Source organism: Pseudorca crassidens, chromosome 9 (genome assembly GCF_039906515.1).
Source record: "Pseudorca crassidens isolate mPseCra1 chromosome 9, mPseCra1.hap1, whole genome shotgun sequence".
In the NCBI taxonomy this organism is placed as follows: Eukaryota; Metazoa; Chordata; class Mammalia; order Artiodactyla; family Delphinidae; genus Pseudorca; species Pseudorca crassidens.
In genome coordinates this window covers 101,886,495-101,906,961 of record NC_090304.1, presented here as the reverse complement: position 1 = coordinate 101,906,961, position 20,467 = coordinate 101,886,495, and the positions used below count along the sequence as shown (strand labels likewise).

The following is a 20,467-nucleotide window of genomic DNA, read 5'->3' as shown; positions in this document are numbered from 1 at the left end:
CAACCACCTGCCCAGTGCAGGACCCCCGTGTGCAGCCCTCCAGACCATGGAGATCAGGAGGTGCAGACACGCCTTTAAATGCCCTTTGACCCCTCTCATGTTTTCCTCAGGTTTCGTGGGGAGAAGCTGGTGGAGTGTTGCCAGGAGCTCTGGACTCAAACATCTCCAGAGTTTGGATTTGGCTGACGACCCCTGAAACTTGAACATTTCTGAGCCTCTCTGAGCTCTAGTTTCTTCACAGATTAATGGGGATAATAGTACCTCCTTTCTTGTAAAGATTATTGTGAATATTAAACAAAAAACTCACACTAGCATTGTGGGGCTTCTTGGGCTCTCATAATGTTCTATTTCTTGTCTTGGGTAGGGGTTACAGTTTACAAGCTGTACATTCTTTTTATAAATATACTATTACATATGCTTGATAAAATTCACACACACACACACACACACACACACACACACACACACACACGAATAATGCCCAGCACAGAGTCGGTGCACCAGCTTTCAAGCTCCTAGCTAGATGTGGCCTGCAAAGTCAGGGCCCTGGAGCTGGAATGGAGACCAGCTTTCCTGCTGTCCAGGGCTCTCTGAATCCCAGCACTCTCTCTCTCTCCCTCTTGCTCTCAGCATGTCCTGCTGCCATAGCTGTCTTTGAGTGACAGCCTGAGATGAGATCAGAGTTTTCCATTATCTGATGGAGGGGTTGGGGGGAGGGTGAGATTCCTGGACCCCAGTGAGATGAGCTCTGATGTCTGGTGTCAGGTTCCTCAGGGCTCAGCTGGGACAGGAGCTGTCAGAGCTGATGCCAGGCAGGCTCCTCCTGGGCCCAGAGATGCTCGCCATGTGCTCTCGGCCTCTCACTTGTCCTAGGACAATGGACAGCCAGGTGTCCCACTCTCACTTAGCCCACGGCCAAGTTTCCTCCATGCTCTCCACAGGGTCTTCAGCCCCCATGCCGTCCTAACTCAGCTTTGAGCAGAATGGCAGATGTCCCTGGGGGTCAGGGTCCTACCTAGTGGGGGTGGCACTACCCTATTTGCCCTACCCTATTGACTATATCCCCCCTCATTCTGATCCCCCCACCCTAACTGGGAAAGCATCAGAACCCTGTTAGACGTTCTTTGGGGAGCAAAGAATGGTTATCTAGCACTGTCGTCCACCTCAGGGTGGGCAGCAGCCCCTGTGTCCAGAGAAAACGTGAGAATTCAGGCAGGGTAAATCAGGAAAACTTTAAAGGAGACTCTGGCTTGTAACGAGGGTTTGTGCTGGCCCTGCAGTTAACCTATTCTGCTTGTGGAATCAGCCTCTCTACCTTTTCTCCCCCAGCCTCTCTACCTTTTCTCCTCCAGCCTCTCTACCTTTTCTCCCCCAGCCTCTCTACCTTTTCTCCCCCAGCCTCTCTACCTTTTCTCCCCTAGCCTCTCTACCTTTTCTCCCCCAGCCTCTCTACCTTTTCTCCCCCAGCCTCTCTACCCTTTCTCTTCTGTTTCTCCCAGGATCACAGAAGACTTGGGAGCTGCTGTTGAACCCACTGTGTCTCATGGGGGACCCTGGAAGGCAGAGTCGGGGAAGGAGTTTACTTGTCCAGATTCTCCAGAGAAAGAGAACCAATAGGATGTGTGTCTGTAGAAAGAGACTTATTGTAAGGAATTGGCTCAGGTGATTATGGGGCCTGGCAAGTCCCAGGGTCTGCAGTCGGCAAGCTGGAGCCCAGGGGAGAGAGCCGAGGGTGTAGGTTCCGGTTCAGAGCCTGGCAAGCTTGACACCCATGAACTGCTGCTGTTTCAGTTCGAGTCCAAGGGCGAGAAGAGACGGATGCCTCAGCTCCACGTGCTCAGGCAGGAGCAGTTCCCTCTTATTTGGGGGAAGGTCCACTTTTTGTTCTATCCAGGCCTTCAGCTGATGGGACGAGGCCCACGTGAGTGGGAGGGGGAACATTTTACTGATGCAAATGTTCATCTCATCAAGAGACACCCTCCCAGACACATCCAGAATAACGTTTGACCGAATATCTGAGCCCCCAGCCCACCCCCCAACCCACCATGGCCCAGAGAAGTTGGCACCTACAGTTCACCTGGCTCTGCCAGGCCAGGATCCCGGGCAGAGCTGCAGCCTGTCTGGAAGGGAAGAGGAGGCATGACTGGAATGGCAGAGCTCAGGGCCCCGGAGAGACAAGCTGAGGGGGTCCTTCATTTTTTTAAAAAAATTAATTAATTTATTTATTAAATATTTATTTATTTTTGGCTGTGTTGGGTCTTCATTGCTGCACGCGGGCTTTCTCTAGTTGCAGCGAGCGGAGGCTACTCTTCGTTCTGGTGCGCGGGCTTCTCATTGCGGTGGCTTCTCCTGTTGTGGAGCACGGGCTCTGGGCACACGGGCTCAGTAGTTGTGGCTCGCAGGCTCTAGAGCGCAGGCTCAGTAGTTGTGGTGCACGGGCTTAGTTGCTCCGCGGTATGTGGAATCCTCCCGGACCAGGGATCGAACCTGTGCCCCCTGTATTGGCAGGAGGATTATTAACCACTGTGCCACCAGGGATGTCCCGGTCCTTCACTGTTGAGAGACAAAAGAGTACAGTGATCAGAACACAGCGTTGCCTCTTCATCACCGTGTGATCTTGCATCAGTGAAGAGCAAGGCACTGTGCTGTATACGGTTGGTGCCTCCCTTTCTCCCCTCCTTTCTTTTCCAAGGAGCGTTAGCTAAGCCAGCATAACCTGCTACCATTCTTTGCCCTGGGCGTGCTCCGTGCCGAGTCCCTGGAGCAGATAGAGCTGCAGGCTCTCAGGTTTTGGTCCCAGCTTCTCATCTGCCACTCCTGCTCAGACCCTATGAGCTCCACCCTCACGGTGGGACCTCCATCCACAGCCCACCTGGTTCCAAGGGCTCCCATCAGCACCCACATTCATTGCCTTCGGAGATTCCGGAGGGAGGGAGAGGAGATAGTGTGAGTCAGGAGCAATGAGGGGTCAGCCTGCAGGGGTCTCTCAACTAAACTTAGAAAAGAGGAGGCATGAGGACGTGCTTGAGGACCCAGACTCTTGATTAGTTTGAGCTGAAGTTTTAGAGAACCAGGCGGAAGGCTCCGAGTGGGTCAGTGGGACCTCCCTCGCAGCACAGGAGTCCCCACTGCAGCCTTCGGGACACGTGCCCTTCAGCCTCTGCCCTTGACCAACGTTAAGTGGGCAGTGTACTACAGCACGACCTTGGGCAAGCAACGCGCCTGCTCTGAGCCTCATCGTCCTCATCTTTAAAACGAGCATAATAATAACGACCTCTTCAGGGTATTGGAGAGAGAGGATGCAGCCACACACATCCGGCACCTCGTAAGCCCACGGTCCACAGTGCACGTTCAGTCAATGCTCGTTCTCGCCCTCTTTGTGTTTAGGTTGAACTGGAATCTGCTTTTCTGACACATCTATCCTAGGGGTTGAGTTCCTCCCATGAAACTTTGCAAAACGATTCAAATCCCTCTTCCAAATGAAAGTCATCAAATATTTGAAACAGCATGTCCAGCCCTCCTCTCCTCCACCTGGATGGTAATCTGAGCTCCCAACCATCGCCAGGCGTGTGATGGGTGTGCCATGTGTTTTCCACCCTCCAGGAGACAGCACTGCTGTCCACATTTCGCGAATGCACTCAAATTCTCTCCTCTCTTTCCCCTGACGGCTTCATTCCCCACGCCCCACTTGGCTCCCCACCTTTGGGCCTCTTCCATTCTGTCCCCACCCACCTGAAGCTATGTCACCTCTGAGCTGACCAGGGGTCCGTGGAACCGCTAAGTTCCTTCTCTCTGACAAGAAGACTCAAAATCTTTCTCAGTTACGTACTGTTAGGGTTTTATTTATCAGTCCAGTAAACATTTGTTTCCTGGCCACCATGTACCAGGGCATGTTGACTCCACTGCTTTGCTGGGCCTTCACCCAGGCCCATGAGCAACGCTGGACAGAACTCAGCACTCTGAGAGGACGCAGCCTCTCCGTGGGGCTCCCCGATCCTTGGACGAGGGAGAGCTGCGGTGCAGCAACTGTCCAGGTTTCCGGCCACTGCCTCACTTTCCAGGAAACTCCGCAGCGCTATGGGCAGCATCGCGCCAGACTGTGACCCTTGTTAAACGCGGGGCCAGGGGATTCTCACTCCTGGCCTCTTCCTGTCTTGCACTCACATCTCTGCTTCTCTGAGCCAACCTGCAGGCCTGATTCTGAACCCCCAGGCCTTGGGAAGAGCAGAATGTGGAAGGATGGGGACAGCTGGGCTGGAGCAGAGGAAGAAGATGATCCTGGAAATAAATGGCTTTTCCATGTGTGTCCACGTGGGCCTTGTTGGAGGCCAACCATAGGCTCCCCCTGGGGACCCCAGTGGGAGACGAGCTGAGGGCTGGAGAGGAAATGGGCCAGAGGCTCCACAGTCCACATGGCTCCCGCTGCGTTCACGGCTGAGAGGAGGGGGATGGGGGCAGGAGGGACAGAGGGTCCGGCAGGGGTCACGGCTTAGTCACTTTGTACACTGCTCCTTGGAGACCGGAAAGGAAATGAATGGGGCCCTAGATGGAGGGGTGAAGAGAGGGAGAACAACAGAGCAGGGGAAGAAGGAAGGGGAGGCGGGAGAGGTAGAGCCCCCTTGGGGCCTGGTGTCTGTGCCAGCTCTGCCTGGTAACGAGCCCTCCTTCCATCTGCTCGACCACTCTCGGTGCCCTTCCACAAACAGCCCTTCCTGGGCCGCTGTGGGCAGGACACCCCGTTTCTCTGGGCCTCCGTTTCCTGATGGATGAACAATGTGGTCGTAATGCCCACCAGCCGCTTCTCTGAGTTGCCGTAAGAGCTGGCTGCGTGGTGAAGCAGGAGAGGTCTGCAAAAAGCATAGAAACCACTGTACAGAAGTAGGGGGTGAAACGAGAGCAGATCTTGGAATCAGATCAGCGTTCGGATCCTGGCTCCATCATCCACTAGCTGGGTGACAGCAAACAAGTGACTTACTCCCAGTCTCAGTTTTTCCCCTATAAAAGGAGGCTGCTATTAGAAAATTGTTGTTAATTTTGTTATGTGTGATGATAGTTTTGTGTTTATGTAAGACAATGTTTCTATTTGTTTTTTTAATGAATACTAAGATATTCAAGGATGAGATGTCATGGTATCTTTACTTTAAAACACCTCCGTGAAAATAAAATCAATGAAGCAGCTGTAGCCAGGTCTTTAGTTCCATATTGGTTCAGGGATTTTTACGGGGCAGATGCAAAACCTGCTTGACACCAAAGTTAGCATTTCCCTATTTTTGTAAAAGCCTAAACTCGTTGAAAAGTGGTGTCAGGTGTTCTCAGTGGAAGTGGTGGGCAGGAGAAAGGAAAGAGCATTTGGAGGCACTTAAAGTGGAGAGGAGGAGATTTCCCTGACCTGGGGACAGGTCAGAGGTTCCTGGGTCCCTGGGACAGGATGAATCTGAAGTCCAGGCCCGTGACCCAGGGCGGCAGAGAAGTGTAGAGCCCCCTGGAGGCTCGGGCAACAAGGTCGGCAGCAACCATAAGGGACCCGAGGTTCGAAGCTTCTCCGTTTTAACTCATAAACCTCCAAGATTCTGGTGGGACCCTGGGAGGGGCAGGGCTCCAGTATGGGATCCACTTTATTTGATTTTAATGAAATAAAGGAACAGATACTCTTGCACACACATGTTTGTGGAGTGAGACTCACACCCACCTCCCTGCTATTATTATCATTAGCGTTGCTGTTATGTCTATTATGAAATAGCCTGGAGCCTGCGCCGTGACACCAGGTTGGAGTGCGTGTTGAATGCTGTTCCACTAGAAGAAAGCTTGGGCAAGGCTGAGGTTCCTCCCCTGTAGATGTTCCAGGCCCTTCCCTGCTCCAGCTGGCGATGGGGCTTCTATCATGTCTGGAGTGACAGTGTTAGGACAGCTTTCTCTGATTGAGGGCCTGGTTGGAGAATTCAGCCTTGGCTGGACCCAGTGGGTGTCTGTCTGAACAGGGCTGATGGGGAGCCAGGCCAGGCACTGAGGTCTGTGGAGGAAGCCAGGGCTCAAGGAAAACTCTTGCCTCTAACTCCATCTTCAGGCCTGGTCTGCTCCCTCCTCCCCCCTTCCCAGTCCCCCGCTCCCCAGCCTGGCTTGATTCTCCAAGTTCCCTGGCTGGGGAGCTGGAAGGAGGAGGGAGTTTCCAGCATGTCTCCGTAGAGCTCCAGGGGGAGGCGACTGGAAATTGTCAGCCATCTCCTTGGCAACCGGCAGCCAAATAATTCTGGGAATGGAGGAGGCAGGGGAGCTCTCCGCAGGCTGGCCAAGAGAAGCAGGCCCTCGGCCCCCAGAAAACTTCAATTCTTTCTGACCTGTGTCAGTCAGGGTCCAGACAGGAGACAGAGGCCCATCAGTCAGTTGAGAAGAGAACTTACTATAAAGAATTGGTAACTGGATATAAAGTTGCTAATTAAGTAGCACAAGAGGGCTTCCCTGGTGGTGCAGTGGTTGAGAGTCTGCCTGCCGATGCAGGGGACACGGGTTCTTGCCCCGGTCCGGGAAGATCCCACATGCCGCGGAGCGGCTGGGCCCGTGAGCCATGGCCACTGAGCCTGCGCGTACGGAGCCTGTGCTCCGCAACGGGAGAGCCCACAGCAGTGAGAGGCCCGCGCACCTAAAAAAAAAAAAAAAAAAAAAAAAAAAATCACAAGAGAATGCTTAGGTGTCATGGAGGTGACAACTGCTGGGGCTGGGAAAACAAAGGAAGAGGCTAGAATCACTGAACCTTAGACATTTCGAGGAAGGGGGACCCAGAGCCTGGGACCCTGACCTCTGAGGAGGAGGCTCCGAGTAGGAAGCAAGGACCCCTGGGCTTGTGCCCAGACCTCTGAGGAAGGGGCTCCTGCCAGCTGGGGGTGGGGTCTCTGGGGCAGGGACGAGGGGATGGGTGGTGGATGATGAAGCTGCGAGTGTTGGAAAAACTGCAAACTGGATTCAGCTGCAGCTTCAGGGTGGGCCTGGGGTGAAGAAGTGCCGTTGAGATGATGCTTAACGGAGAACACACAGACACAAGGAGATGCCCACCCTTCTTCCTCCATCCTGCAACCTCCCTTTAGCAACTCCTACTGGGGAATCTGCGAGGAAACAGTTGGCAAAGCAGAAATGGGGCTCACAGGGCCCAAGGTCAGCGTCGCAAAGCAATGGACAGAGGATGGGTGTGGAGCTGAGAAGCAAGACTCTTATTAAAGTATTAGCCACTGGGGGGCAGGAAGTTCTGGTCTTCCAGCCCCAGCTTTAGCGGAGAGAGTGGTGCTGAGCACATAGTAGGTGCTCATCTAATATCACTATCTGGCCTCTGCCTTGTTTGGTTCCTGAAAAGGCACGTGGGCTTCCCTGGACTTACTCTGGCTTGTCTGGAAGAGTTACTGACATTCACAGGCTCTGACAGCTGGAAGGAATTTGTATAATGTTAAAGATGAAAACAACATCAGTGAAGAAATATTTAGGTAAAAGTGGCCTTAACAAAACTAACTATAAATCTCTGTGATCAAATAATGCATTAAAGGTAAAGGACAAGATAAATAGATCCAGGGGACAGAAATAGAAACCAGTCAAGAAATATATCCCAGTACATATGGATTAGAGTATATGATAAAGGTGGTATTTCAAACCAGAGGGGAAAAGGATAGTTTATTTAATAAATTGTATAGACACAACTGGCTGTCTGTCTGAAAAAACAAAACAAGGTTAAGCTCTCTACCTCATGAGTTATGAAAACCAAGTTTCAAATAGATGAAAGATTTAAATGTATTTCAATTTAAACATTTAAAACAATTTAAATATTGGTTTTATATTTAAACAATTTCATGAGGAAATATTTAAAACAATCTTAAACATATTTAAAACAATTTAAATATTTAAAACAATTTAATGAGGAAAAAATTAGGAGAATATTTATACAATCTAGGGTTTGAGGAGATTTTTCTAAACAAAGCAGAAAGTCCAGAAGCTATAGAGGAAAATTTTAAATGTTTAAATTTTAGAAGGATAAAAGATAACATATACAAAGTCAAAAGACAAATTATAGACTGGAGAAAATATTTCAATTACCACCAATAAAGAGTTAACATCTATAATATACAAAGAGTTCCTACACACAATAAGAAAGAGAAATGACCTAGTCGAAAATGAACAAATGTCAGTACATTTATGGAAAGATGCTCAACGTCATTAATAGTCAAAAAGATGCAAAATTTTAAAGTGTGACATCACTTCTCATTTATTGGAATAACAAAAAGAATGAGGAAGGGGAAGGGGAAGGGCTGGGGAAGATGTGGGAGAGAAAACACTCTTAATCACAGCTGGCAGGTATGTGAATTACCACGGATTTTTGAGAAAGGGATCTGGTCACATATATAAAAACTAAAAATATGCATCTCTTTGACCCAGTCATGTCATGTCTGGCAATTTATCCTATGGGGAAAAAAAAACCCCGGCAAACTCCAGTATGCAAGGTTATGCATACAAAAAATTCCTTATAGCATTTTTTGTGGCGGGTTTTCCCACCATAATAGTAATTGTTGAGTGATACACATACATCCATATACTGTAATGTTATGCAGCTATACAAAAGAATAATTTACACAAAGACAAATGCTGTATGATTCCACTTTAGATACCTCCAAAGTAGTCACACTCATAGAAACAGAAAGGATGGTGGCTGTCCATGGCTGGGGTAGAAGCGGGGATGGGCAATTGTTTAAGGGGTACAGAGTTTCAGTTTTGCAAGATGAAAATGTTCTGGAGGTCGGATGCACAGCAATGTGAATACTTCACACTATTGAAAGGTACACTTAGAAATGGTTAAGATGGTAAATTTTATGTTATGTGTATTTTACCACAATTTAAGAACAAATAAATTAGAAGGATTTTCATGAGGTTATGTGAGAAAAGCAACTTTCAGAGAAATCAGTGTGGTATTTGTGAAATAAATGGCAATGGATGTACATAAATATCTGTTGGGTAGTCCAGATCTGCTTGGCCGTGATCTGTGTCCTCTGGTTCCAGAGCGCTCTCACCCTCCTCAAAGTCCAGGATTCCAGGCTGGCGTTGAACTAAGCTCACTAGCTCTGTCAGCCTTTGGGTGGCAAAGCACCCTTTAGACTTTTGCCCTGGTGCTCCCCCATCTCAGCCCTCCTCCTCCAAACACCAGGTCCCCACAGGCTCTGGTACTGCCCGCCAAGGCCCACAGCTGTTTCCAATATTCTGCACAAACTTTATTGAAATGGGAAGCCCCATTTCTCATCCATCAGGCCCCAGCTCCTCCTGATTAGGTACATATGACCTGACCTGTCAGCAAGGCCTGAGCCAGCAATCAAAGGGGAGATTGTTCTGAGCCGGGAGGTGAGAGGGGCAGGAGCCTGGGGAGCTGAGAAGGGCCCAAGGGAGTCTTCAGCCAGCCTGGGGCAGATGCGGGTATTCTCAAGCTGAGGGGAGCAAGGGATGCAGGGCTGGATAAATTCTTTAAGGGCCCCTGGTCTGCTCATCTTCTCTGGCCATATCTTCTCTCTCTAGCCTCCAAGTCTCTTCCAAAAGACATATCCTACAGCAGGAGCATCTCCCCATCCCCAAGCTCCAAACTCAGCCCAGTTTCCCTTTCCTCTCATCTCTCACCTGTACCACAAAACCCCTCTGGATGTAATAAAAAAGAAAAGGTATCCCTTCACAATTCCACTCTTCCTAGAGCTGCAGAATCATCAAAACTCAAATACTGAAAATAACTTAGAGATCACCTAAGTCCCAACTCACTCTCAACATAGAAACTCCCTCAACAGCATCCTTGACCACTGGTCATGACAGTTGACGCTTGAACATTCTAAGCTATGTGGTCCAATATGGTAGTCCCTAGCCCCATGCGGCTATTTAAAAATAAATCCCAGACTTCCCTGGTAGCACAGTGGTTCAGAATCCACCTGCCAATGAAGGGAACACAGGTTCGATCCCTGGTCCAGGAAGATCCCACGTGCTGCGGAGCAACAAAGCCCGTGCGCCACAACTACTGAGCCTGTGAGCCACAACTACTGAGCCCGCACACCGCAACAAAGAGCAGCCCCGCTTGCTGCAGCTAGAGAAAGCCTGCGCACAGCAACGAAGACCCAATGCAGCCAAAAATAAATAAATAAATGTATTAAAAAAAATCCCACATCTGGGTATATCTCCAAAGGAAATGACATCAGTATCTCAAAGATGTATCTGCACTCCCATCTTCATTGCAGTATCACTCACAATAGCCAAGATATGGAAGCAACCTATGTGTCCACCAATGGATCAAAAAAAAGATAAAGAAGATGTGGTATAAATATACAATGGAATATTATTCAGCCATAAAAAGGATCACAAATCCCACCATTTGTGATCACATGGATGAAACTGAAGGGCATTATGCTAAGTGAAATAAGACAGAAAGAGAAAGATAAATTCTGTATGGCATATGTGGGATTTTTAAACAAGAAAAAGAAAAGTCAAACTCATAGAAACAGAGAGTAGAATGGTGGTTGCCAGGGGGCGGGGGTGAGAGAAATGAGGAGACATTGGTCAAAGTGTACAAACTTTTAGTTATAAGATGAACAAGTTCTGAGGATCTAATGTACAGCATGGTGACTAGAGTTAATAATACTGTATTGTATACTTGACATTTGCCTAGAGTCATTCCTGAGAATTATCACAAAAAAGAAAGAAAGAAAAAAGGTAACTGTGAGTTAATTAAATATGTGTTAATTAACTTGATTGTGGCAATCATTTCACAATGTATACATGGATCAAATCATCATGTTCAACACTTTAAATATATACAATTGTACTTGTCAATTATACCTAATGAAACTGGGAAAAATTTAAAACTAAAAATTCGGTTTCTTAGTCACACTAGCCACCTTTCCAGGGCTCAATAGCCACGTGTTGGACAACGTGTCAAGAAATTCAAGGGATCTCACATGTTGCCCTCGTTGCAAGGTAACAAGTTAATCTGCCAGTTTCGTGAACGCTGCAGAAGACATGACTCCAGGGTCTGAGACAAGGGGCTTTATTATTTATAGCAGTATCAGTAGTCAGAGTATCAACATTTTCTTGCTCTAGTTTTCTGAGCTCCAATTCCTACAGGGCAACAGGAAGAGGGTCAGAGATACCTGCTTGTATGTGCATGAAGTGGGTCACGATAACTAGACAAGAACCCTGAGTTTAGAAAACCTGAATCTTTGATAACAGGCAGGAACCATGCTGTCCTTTGCTCTGGAGGAAGACACTACCTCTACCTTCCAAGGCTGTTGGCTCTACAAAGGTTCTTGAAAAGTGTCCAGGAAAAAGGGCACTCAGTGCCTCTGCTTGCCAAACGCGCAGATATGCAAGACCCGTGGAGAACCGTCTCCCAGCGTAAGGCAGATATTGAACACTTCCATTGTTGCAGAAAGGTCTGTTGACAGAGCTGCTCTGAGCAACGAGGAGCTAGCTGCTTTGCTAGGTCCTCCCCATCACGTCTGAATTCTGACCCAAGGAGTCACCGAGAAGTGAGCCAGCATTGGCTCTTTGTATCCTTACGTATACGTTTCAAGGTGTTTTCCTTGATGCAGATGTTCCTTCACATCACACTTCCTGTCTTTCCTAACGAATGATTTAACATGTACGTGGCGCTTCACTCACTGTTTTCATATGCTCTGTGGTCATGGGGACACCGCGAGGATCCAGGATGGGGGGGGCAAAGGTGACTCAACCAGGACACTCCTGAGTGGTCCAACACTCCAGTGCAATGGTCCCCGAACTTTAGCAGACATCAGAATCCCCTGGAGGGTTTGAAAAATAGAGCTCGCTGAGCCCCAACCCCCGAGTTTCTGATGCAGGAGGTCTGTGGTAGGGCCTGAGAATTCGGATTTCTAAGAAGTTCTCAGGAGGTGCTGATGCTGCCAGTCTGGGGACCACACTGAGAACCACGGCTCTGATGTCAGGGGAGCGGCTCTGGGTGGCTTGCAAGGTGATACGTGGATGACAATTGCTATCTCATCGTGCTTTAATGCATGTTAGAAAATATAACAAGCATGTCAAAGTAGTTATATTTTTAAGTAAAAATAAATTGATTTAAGGAGATATTTACACATCTATGTAGTGTGAAGATTGGCAAAGAAGGTGAAGGCAAAGAGTGATTGAAGTTTGGGCAATACTGATGAAGGGGAAGGGCAAAGGACAAGGATTCAGACAGGCCTGAAGTCCAATCCCAGCTCTGCTGCAGGATGGAAACCATGACCTCTCACCTTCTGCATTCATCAAATGGCATGTTTCCTTGGGAGTTTCCCAGGACTAGTGAGGATCGATTTACTCCCTCCCTCCCTCCCTCCCTCCCTTCTTCCTAAGGAGGCAGGCACAATTCCCACCCTTAGGTTGCTTACAGTCTAGGAGACGTGCTGTCATCTTCAAAAGCTGAGAAATTGTAGGGGTTATTATGGTCCTGGTCCCCACCCTAAGACAGAAGCCACCCCTCCCTTCAGCTGCAGCCCAGGACTCTGGAAGGAGGAATAAGCCCTAGCCTAGGGGATACTGGAGGGTCAGGCATCCTCTCCTGGATGGGCAGACGCAGCTTCCCTCTGCTCCACAGTCCTTCCCTTTGCGGAAGCTGTTATGTTTCTGATCACGTTGCCTCAGGTTAATAACACAGCTGCTTGGCGAATCCTGAGCCCCAACCCACGTGAGAGGGAAGGACCTGGGCCTGGCCCAGAAAATCCTGGATCTTCTAGAGTAACAAGGCCCTGGTCTTAGTGGTAGTAGGGCCGCAGGAAAGAAAAAAATATGACTTAATGAGACAGGAAAACCAATATTCTTCTGACCATCGGCACGAAGAAACCTCTCTGGGGGGACGCCCTTCAGGGAACTCAGGCCAAACCAGATGGTGAGAGGCAGACATTTAAACGAACCCCCTGGGTTCATGCTTTCGGCTGAGGCCTCCAGACTCCAAGTGGTGTTTCCATCCTACCACCAACTCCACGGGTCTTTCTGCTCCCTGCCCTCCCCTGTTTTAATGATCTCAGACAGACATAAAAACAGCTGAGCTCAGCACAAGCGACTGAGACAGGAACATTGCCTCAGGGTCCCCGAGGACCCCAGCTGGGTACCATGCCGCCCTCGTTTCCATTTTGACGGGATAAAGTGAACTCATTTATTCGGTTGTTTTAAGTGAGCTCACACGAGGCAGTGCCAGAGAACAGAGACATAAATCTCTCCCAGCACGTGGAGTCACTGCCAAACACCTTGGATAAAACTTTCTGCCTGCTCGAGACAGTTTTTCACCCCCTTTAGAAATGAGGAGGGAAAAAGTACTAAAAATCGAAGGGAGTTCGGGGAGGGTGTTAGATTCTGGGAATGACAAACTTGTCAACGCTTTGGCCTAATAAAAATTCTTCCAGTAAGAAAGGCAAACTTTCAACTCCGAGATTTTCCCGAGCGTGCTTTCGGGGGAGGGGAGTGGGTGGAGGGCATCGCTGGTCATCTGGCCAGGCTGTGGGTTAACCCTGATGGGGCACGAGGGATTTTCTTGCAGCCCATAAAGGCAGTATCTGCACCAGAGGTGGGCAGCTTGTCACACTTCACACTCTGCGCTGTGGGTACAGCCTCAAATGCTTCTAAACGAGAGCAAACTCACGCAGGCTGTTGGAAAACATTTTGAAAACCCCCAGCCAGAGAGCAACCTTTCCTAGGAAGCGCAGTCCCTCAGGGAAGGGACGATGAGGGGTGTGGCCTAGCCAGCCCCTGTGGCCATGGGACCAAGAACTGCTTTTGTTTTCCCTTCACTGAGAGTTCTTTAGAGTTTGTATTCTTTGCAAACACTTGAAAGCAACAAACATGTAGAAGTCACCCACAACCTCACCATTCCTATAATGTATCCAACGGTTTTGTTTCGAAGTCTCTTGTCTACACACATACAATTCTTTTTTTAAAATAAATTTGTTCATTTATTTATTTTTGGCTGCGTTGGGCCTTCATTGCTGCGCGCGGGTTTTCTCTAGTTGCGGCGAGAGCGGGCTGCTCTTCGTTGCGGTGCGCAGCCTTTTCATCGCCGTGGCTTTTCTTGTTGCGGAGCACGGGCTCCAGGCGCGCGGGCTTCAGTAGTTGTGGCACACAGGCTCTAGAGCGCAGGCTCAGTAGTTGTGGCGCAGGGGCTTAGTTGCTCCATGGCATGTGGGATCTTCCCGGACCAGGGCTCGAACCCGTGTCTCCTGCATTGGCAGGAGGATTCTTAACCACTGCGCCACCAGGGAAGTCCCTAAACCCATACTTTTAAAGCAAAATTGTGACTAAGACTCCAGGCCCCCTTCTCGCTACCCCCTCCCTTCTTTTTCAGCCAAGAAGTCTCATCTAGATCGGTGTTCTAGAACTTCACTGCTCAAAGTGCGCTCTGCAGACTAAGGGCATCGCCGCCACCCAGACCTGTGAACTCAGAGCCGCAGCTTAACATGCTCCCTAGTGGTTTCTATTTACACTCAAGGCTGGGAGAAGATGCTCCAAACATATGGGCCAGGACAAAACTCTTCTATAAACTGGGGCAATACCATTCCTTCCTTCACTCCTCTTCATTCAGGGATGGGACATGAATGAGGGGAGGCACTGGGTTGGGTGCAGGATGGATTAGGAAGGGTCTCTGCCTTCCTGCGCTTGGTGTCTTCCCTGACATAACGCAGAGATGAGGAGGATTTCAGGGCTGGAAGGGACCTCTGTGGATGAGGCTAGAACCCAGGTGTCCTGACCCCTCCACTCGCATCACTGGTGCCTCACCTGGACTCCCTCAGGCAGACAAGTCAGCAGGTGGGCACGCACGGCCCAACCTGGGAACACCCAGCGAGAACACTCACCCCCACACCTCGGCAGTCACAGCCTCCTGGCCAGGCCATCCGTGCCCATTCCCTTGTGTCTGGGCTCCAGGCGTGCCTCCTGACTTTTCTGAGACAGGAAAGATATACTATATGATTCAATATTGTAAAGAAATCAATTATCCACCAATTAATGTATGGACTGAGTCAACAAATTATTACTGCCAAATGGGTACAGATAAAAATTCAGAGGTTTTTTGTAAGTTGAGAAAATGGATCTAAAATTAATCTTGAAGAATAAAATTGGTAATGATTTTTTTTAATGAGAATTAAAAGTCAAGAGGAGGAACAAGTCCTTGAATTAAAACAATAATACTTGACAATAATACTTAAAACTGTGGCACTAGCACAAGAACAAACCGAAATTAAGTAGGTACCCAGAATCCTATTATATGTGTGTAGGCGTATAGAAATTTAATATGGTAAAGGAGATTGTGGAAAAAAGAAAGACTTCTCAATGAACGGTATTGAATTTAGTTAATTTTTTTAAAAAAGGGAACATGTGACCAATTTGCTATACCTCACACCGGAATAAATTTCAGATGGATTACTCAAATATCTTTTTTAAAGATAAAAATCACAATAATAATCAGGAATAAAACTGAATATTTCCTAGAGCAGGGCTGACATTCTAGAACCAGCAGACAGAAACCACAAAATGATTCAATTATTTCACTACAAAAATGAGATAGTTTGTGTGCAAAAGCCATAGTATAAATTAAAAAGGCAAACTAGGAAAATATATGTTCAGTAAAAAGTTAATATCGTTATTTGGAAAAATCAAGTCACACATGTATTTCACAAAACTTGGTAAGGACAATATTAAGATCTCATACAATAAATGGGCAAAGGACACCACAGAGGTTTTTCAAACAATGAACCTCATGCCCAAAAATAAAAAATATGCAACTTTGTATTAAAAGAAATGTAAACCAGAAAAAGTTACCAAGCAATTTTGAAATGAAAATATCCCTTGCTGGTTAGGTGAGGTGAAATCAGTGGGGTAATATAAACTGAAATAGTCTTGGTCTTTGGAAGCAATTAGACACTACCTATCAAAAGCCATAAAAATGCTCCTGTTTTTTGACCTACTTCTCAAACATAACATCTCTAATTCTAAGAAATAATTCAAAATAATGGGCAAGAAGATTTGCTGCAGCATTATTTACAACGTTGAAAAACCGACAACCACATAAATGTTCAACCAGGATGATAATATGCATTATGTTATATTCACCTCATAGGATAATATGATCAATTATTATTATAATAATTCCAAAGACTATGTAGCAACATGAAATAAAAAACCACTTGAAGGTTTCAAATAAAAGGACACAATACCATCTATGCACTATGATTAACTAAGTCATATTAAGATGAAAAGGACCATTTCAAGACAATAAGTGTTATGATGAAGTAATGAGCTTTTTGATAATTTCCCTTACCACTTTTTTGCTGTTTTATTGCTTTTATAAGGTAAATATTAAATTAAAAATGATCCACATTCTGCATAAGCTGATGAAAATAGGTATAATGAGATGGTCACACGGGGAAGCCAGCGCATCTGAAAGTTAAGACAGGGTACAGGTAGGAGTTAATCATTCCATTTTCTTTTTGTTTGTGGGAAACGGTCTTCCTCTGTACAGAGCTCCTGTGGCTCATGCTTTTCCGTGTGCATAGCTCTGCCGTGTGGCGTCAGGGAAACGTGGTATCTTAGAATGGGTGGAGTCTCAGACGTCATTTCATTCCCAAATCCCAGCTAATTCAAGAACCAGGACTACAGCATCCATTCCAAGTAACTGTAATGGATGCTTCCGAATGATTGAATATTCCCACAAGCAGGGAGCTCACCACCTCGCAGAGTAGCCTGTTCAGGCTCCGCCTTCTCACCCATGCCTGAGGCGGTTGTACAGGACCATAGCTCTAACCCTCACACAAAGCAGGGCTCCCTTGTCAGTCACTTCCTTCCAACTGGGATTTCAAGCCACACATCACAAACTAAGGGACTGAGTGAGACTGCATTACCTTCCTGACAAAAGAAAAACATTAAACACAAAATAAGAGACTATTCCCATTCACGACAAATGTATTCTAGAATTGGGAATGTAGAAACCCACGGCTATTCTACTGAATAGAAAAAAATAAATTACGGGAAAAGATGAATTCCCAAAGAAAAGTGCAACAGAGAGTTGCCTATGCTTCTCCCTAAAGACTAAAGACTTGAGATGTGTAAAGATTCTCATTTAGAAAATTCTTTCAGTTGTCTGAACACCAGAGTGGGAGATCCATCTTTTCCGTGATCCTCTTCTCATTATCCCAGCGCTTCTGGTTGTCTCTAACCTCAGCAGCAGAAGTGCAAGGCTGATGAGCCGTGAGGCAGGGCTGGCAGCCCAGCGTGGGCAGTGGGACTCTGCCCTGGGTTTACAGGACACATCAGTGCTTCTCTTAACCAAGAATCATCCCATTTCAGGTGTGTTTCCTGTATTTCATGAGAAGGTCTAAAAGTTTCATGTTTACAGGTGGGGTGGAAGACCAACCACATTAAACATAGATAATGGTGCTTCAACCCCACCCAGATTTTCAAACGATGGATAGAAAAGTATTATTTGGTGGGTGGGGCATAATGTCTGTCCTCCACCCCAAATTCATATGTTGAAGCCCTAAACCAACCCCCACCCCACCATCACCATGTGATGGTATTTGGAGGTGAGGCTCTGGGGAGGTGATTAGGTCATGAGGGGAGGCCCTCACAGTGGGATTGTGGGATTAGGGACACCAGAAAGAATGCACGTCCCTCTCTGTCTGCCACATGAGGACACCGTGAGAAAGCAGACCAGTCCTCACCTCACCAGAAGCCGACCCTGCCAGACCTTGATCTTGGACTTTACTGCCCCCAGAAATCTGAGGAAATACATTTCTGTTGCTTGAGCCCCCCGGTCTATGTGGTATTTTGTCACAGCAGCCCGAGCCGACCGAGACACGAAGCAGTAAGGGAGATGGAGGAAGATGGCAGCATCCAGATACAGGGGCTCTTACGGCCGGCCTGGCTGACCCATCCCTCCTTAGCGATGCGAGTACCACAGGAGGGCTCAGAGCCGGAAGACAGTGCCCCCGAGAGAGGGGTAGTGAGCAGGCGGAAGGGAGGAGGGAGAGTCCCAACTCTTCTCTCAGCCGTGGGTAAAAATAGTACGGAAGACGCGGGGATGAGCTCCTTCTGGGCTCCTCCCAGAGCAGAAAGCTGACGCTCCCTGCAGCACAGGGCAAGGCTGTGGCGTTTCACAGTCTGTGGGTTGCAACATGATAAGTCCTCAACACATGCCAATTCCCTGAAAGTGGTAGAGGGGTAGAGTGGGGTTTAGGATTTAACAGGACCCGACTCTTCTGCTGTCCCTTGAGAAAACGAATGTGCCCTCCGGACCAGCCTGCAGGGCTGTCCGTACCGCAGCAGGAAGGCCCCTGGGCTCGGAGGGCAAAGAACAGCAGGCCCACGGGGAGCCCCTCGCTCTGGGCCCCACTGCAGCATCCACCCCGGCAACTGCGCTGTCTCCGCCTCGGTCCTCTCTCTGACCTGGGCCCCTACTTGAGTCAACGGGAAGGAGGCTGAACCTCTCAGGGGACCAGGAGCCGAACCAAGGCTGGACACAACCGGCTCCTCTCCCAGGGTCTTCTCTGGAAAGGTACCGCTTAACCCCCAGCGACCCTCTAAGACTTTCCACTGTTGACCACACGTGCAGAGTCTGCCAGAGCTCTCCTGGGGCCCGATGTCTGCCGGGAACGTCAACACTTTCTCAAGAGCAAAAGCAATCATGTCTCCCGAGAAGGGCTGTCAGACGTCCTACCAGACTAGGACCCACACGTTTGCCTTTCCTGTTATTCATGGTTGCCTCAGATGCAGCACCTAGCATCCAAGGAATCTGTGCCCCCGGCGGCGGCGAGGTGTTCACTCACGGCTCCCGCTGGAAACTACAGCCCCGCTCTACGCCATCGGGAATTTCAATATGCTCACAGTCCGAAGCTGGCCAACATAAACCGAATGGATTTGGTTTACTGTCTGCTGCCAAGTAACACACAGCTGATTAGCCCGGCTCATGGACGCACTGACTCATCCGGCTATTCCCGGCTTCTCCACGTACTCTTCCTCAGGCCGGCATCCACGGAGAAAGACAACCCTGGCCCGGCCAGGCACGGAGACGCGAAGGCTGCTGGCAGTTCTGAGCGAGGAGCTGTGCCCCGCAAGACAGCCTTGGGAGTGTCGACTTGCCCAACTGGACAGGCTGTGATGCACACAGAACAGGGATGGATTTCTGCCTCCTAGGTGGAGAGACAAATGGAAGTGAGGGGCAAAGGGGCAGGAAGCGTGCCCACTATCTGCAGACTCTTTGGGAACGGCTGTCAAATGGAAATCGCTCAAGACGCCTGTGAGGGTAACTGACAGAGACCCCGTCAGATCTGGACCGGAAAGGGAGGTGGCAAAATCTTACTTAAGAGGCCCCGATGCTCAGCTGACTATGATGCAAAGTCCAGCTCAATTCTCAAATAGTGAGAGAGAGCAAACTCTCTCGAAACACTTCCTACGTTTATTCATCTTGCGCCATATGACTGCGGTTCAAAACCAAGGTGGCGAACATCAAGGAAGAACGTTAGTGAAGGAAGAGATGGCAAGGGAACATGCACTCAACGGAACAAGTATTCACTGACTGCCTATTACGTGCTGGGCGCTGTGTTGGGGGCTGGGTATCAAGTGGATACGCTGATCCGGCCCAGAGAGGAAGGCAGACGTACCATGAGGAGAACACGAGTGGACCTTCAGAGGCGGAAGCTCTACTCTTTATAGATTCTGTCCCTGGGACTTCTCTTTGCCTCGGCATATCCTCCCTAAGACAGTGGTCTGTAAGACCTGTTGCTTTACCTGTTTTCAGCTCCCTTAGGTAACTGTGTTTCTGAGCTCTACCCTAAGAGAGTTTGCTTTTTGGTGCACAGTATGGGGAAGAAATCTGTATTTTTTCCCCAAGTTCTCTAGGTAATTCTGGCAATCAGCTGGATCTGGAACACTGACTCAGTGGATCTACTGAGGGGACTGCAAGGGGGTGCTAAGTACCTGAGGAGAGGCACCGTGCAACTCACGTTCTCTCCTATGAGAGGAGACACAATGTCTTCTCCTCTGGGAAACTGGCCCCGACGGCGTTTGGGGTGCCTCCTCTGAACCCCTTCCTTAAGCAAAGACCATTATTAAAATAATGTTGGCTTATTCTGAGTCTCTGCTGTGAGACTCTGAATTCTGAAATCACTGGTACATCTTATTCATCTCTCTTCCTTGGTGCTTAGCAAAAAGGGTGCACGATAAATATATGCTGTGGGGTGAGGAGGCTGAACGATTTTCATGTATTTCTGAGCCCTGTCCACAGGATACAACATGGGCAGGTGACATGCACATGGGATATCAGAAGACATAGGCCAGAAACACCCCTCCACACCGGGATGACAGGCGCATTCACTGAGGCTGCTGGTGGCAGTCTGCTGTGACAGAGCTGGGGCCCAGCTCTGGCTGTGGGCTTTCTGGGAGAGTATCAATTTCCCCCCCTTTTTCTCAAGCCCAC

At 48.5% G+C, this 20,467-nt stretch overlaps 1 long non-coding RNA gene across 2 annotated transcripts; it reads right to left on the bottom strand.

The window, feature by feature from the left end:
* Positions 1 to 13,967: 13,967 nt before the first annotated feature.
* On the bottom strand, positions 13,968 to 19,253 carry LOC137231022 (uncharacterized). Of its 2 annotated transcripts, none has more exons than XR_010946347.1 (3): positions 16,316 to 19,253; positions 14,853 to 14,940; positions 13,968 to 14,219 (listed from the first exon to the last, which is right to left on the bottom strand). It is a non-coding gene; the product is annotated as an uncharacterized lncRNA (long non-coding RNA). The 2 variants fall into 2 exon arrangements; XR_010946348.1 differs by having other exon boundaries at positions 18,769 to 19,253.
* Between the last annotated feature and the right edge of the window lie 1,214 nt (positions 19,254 to 20,467).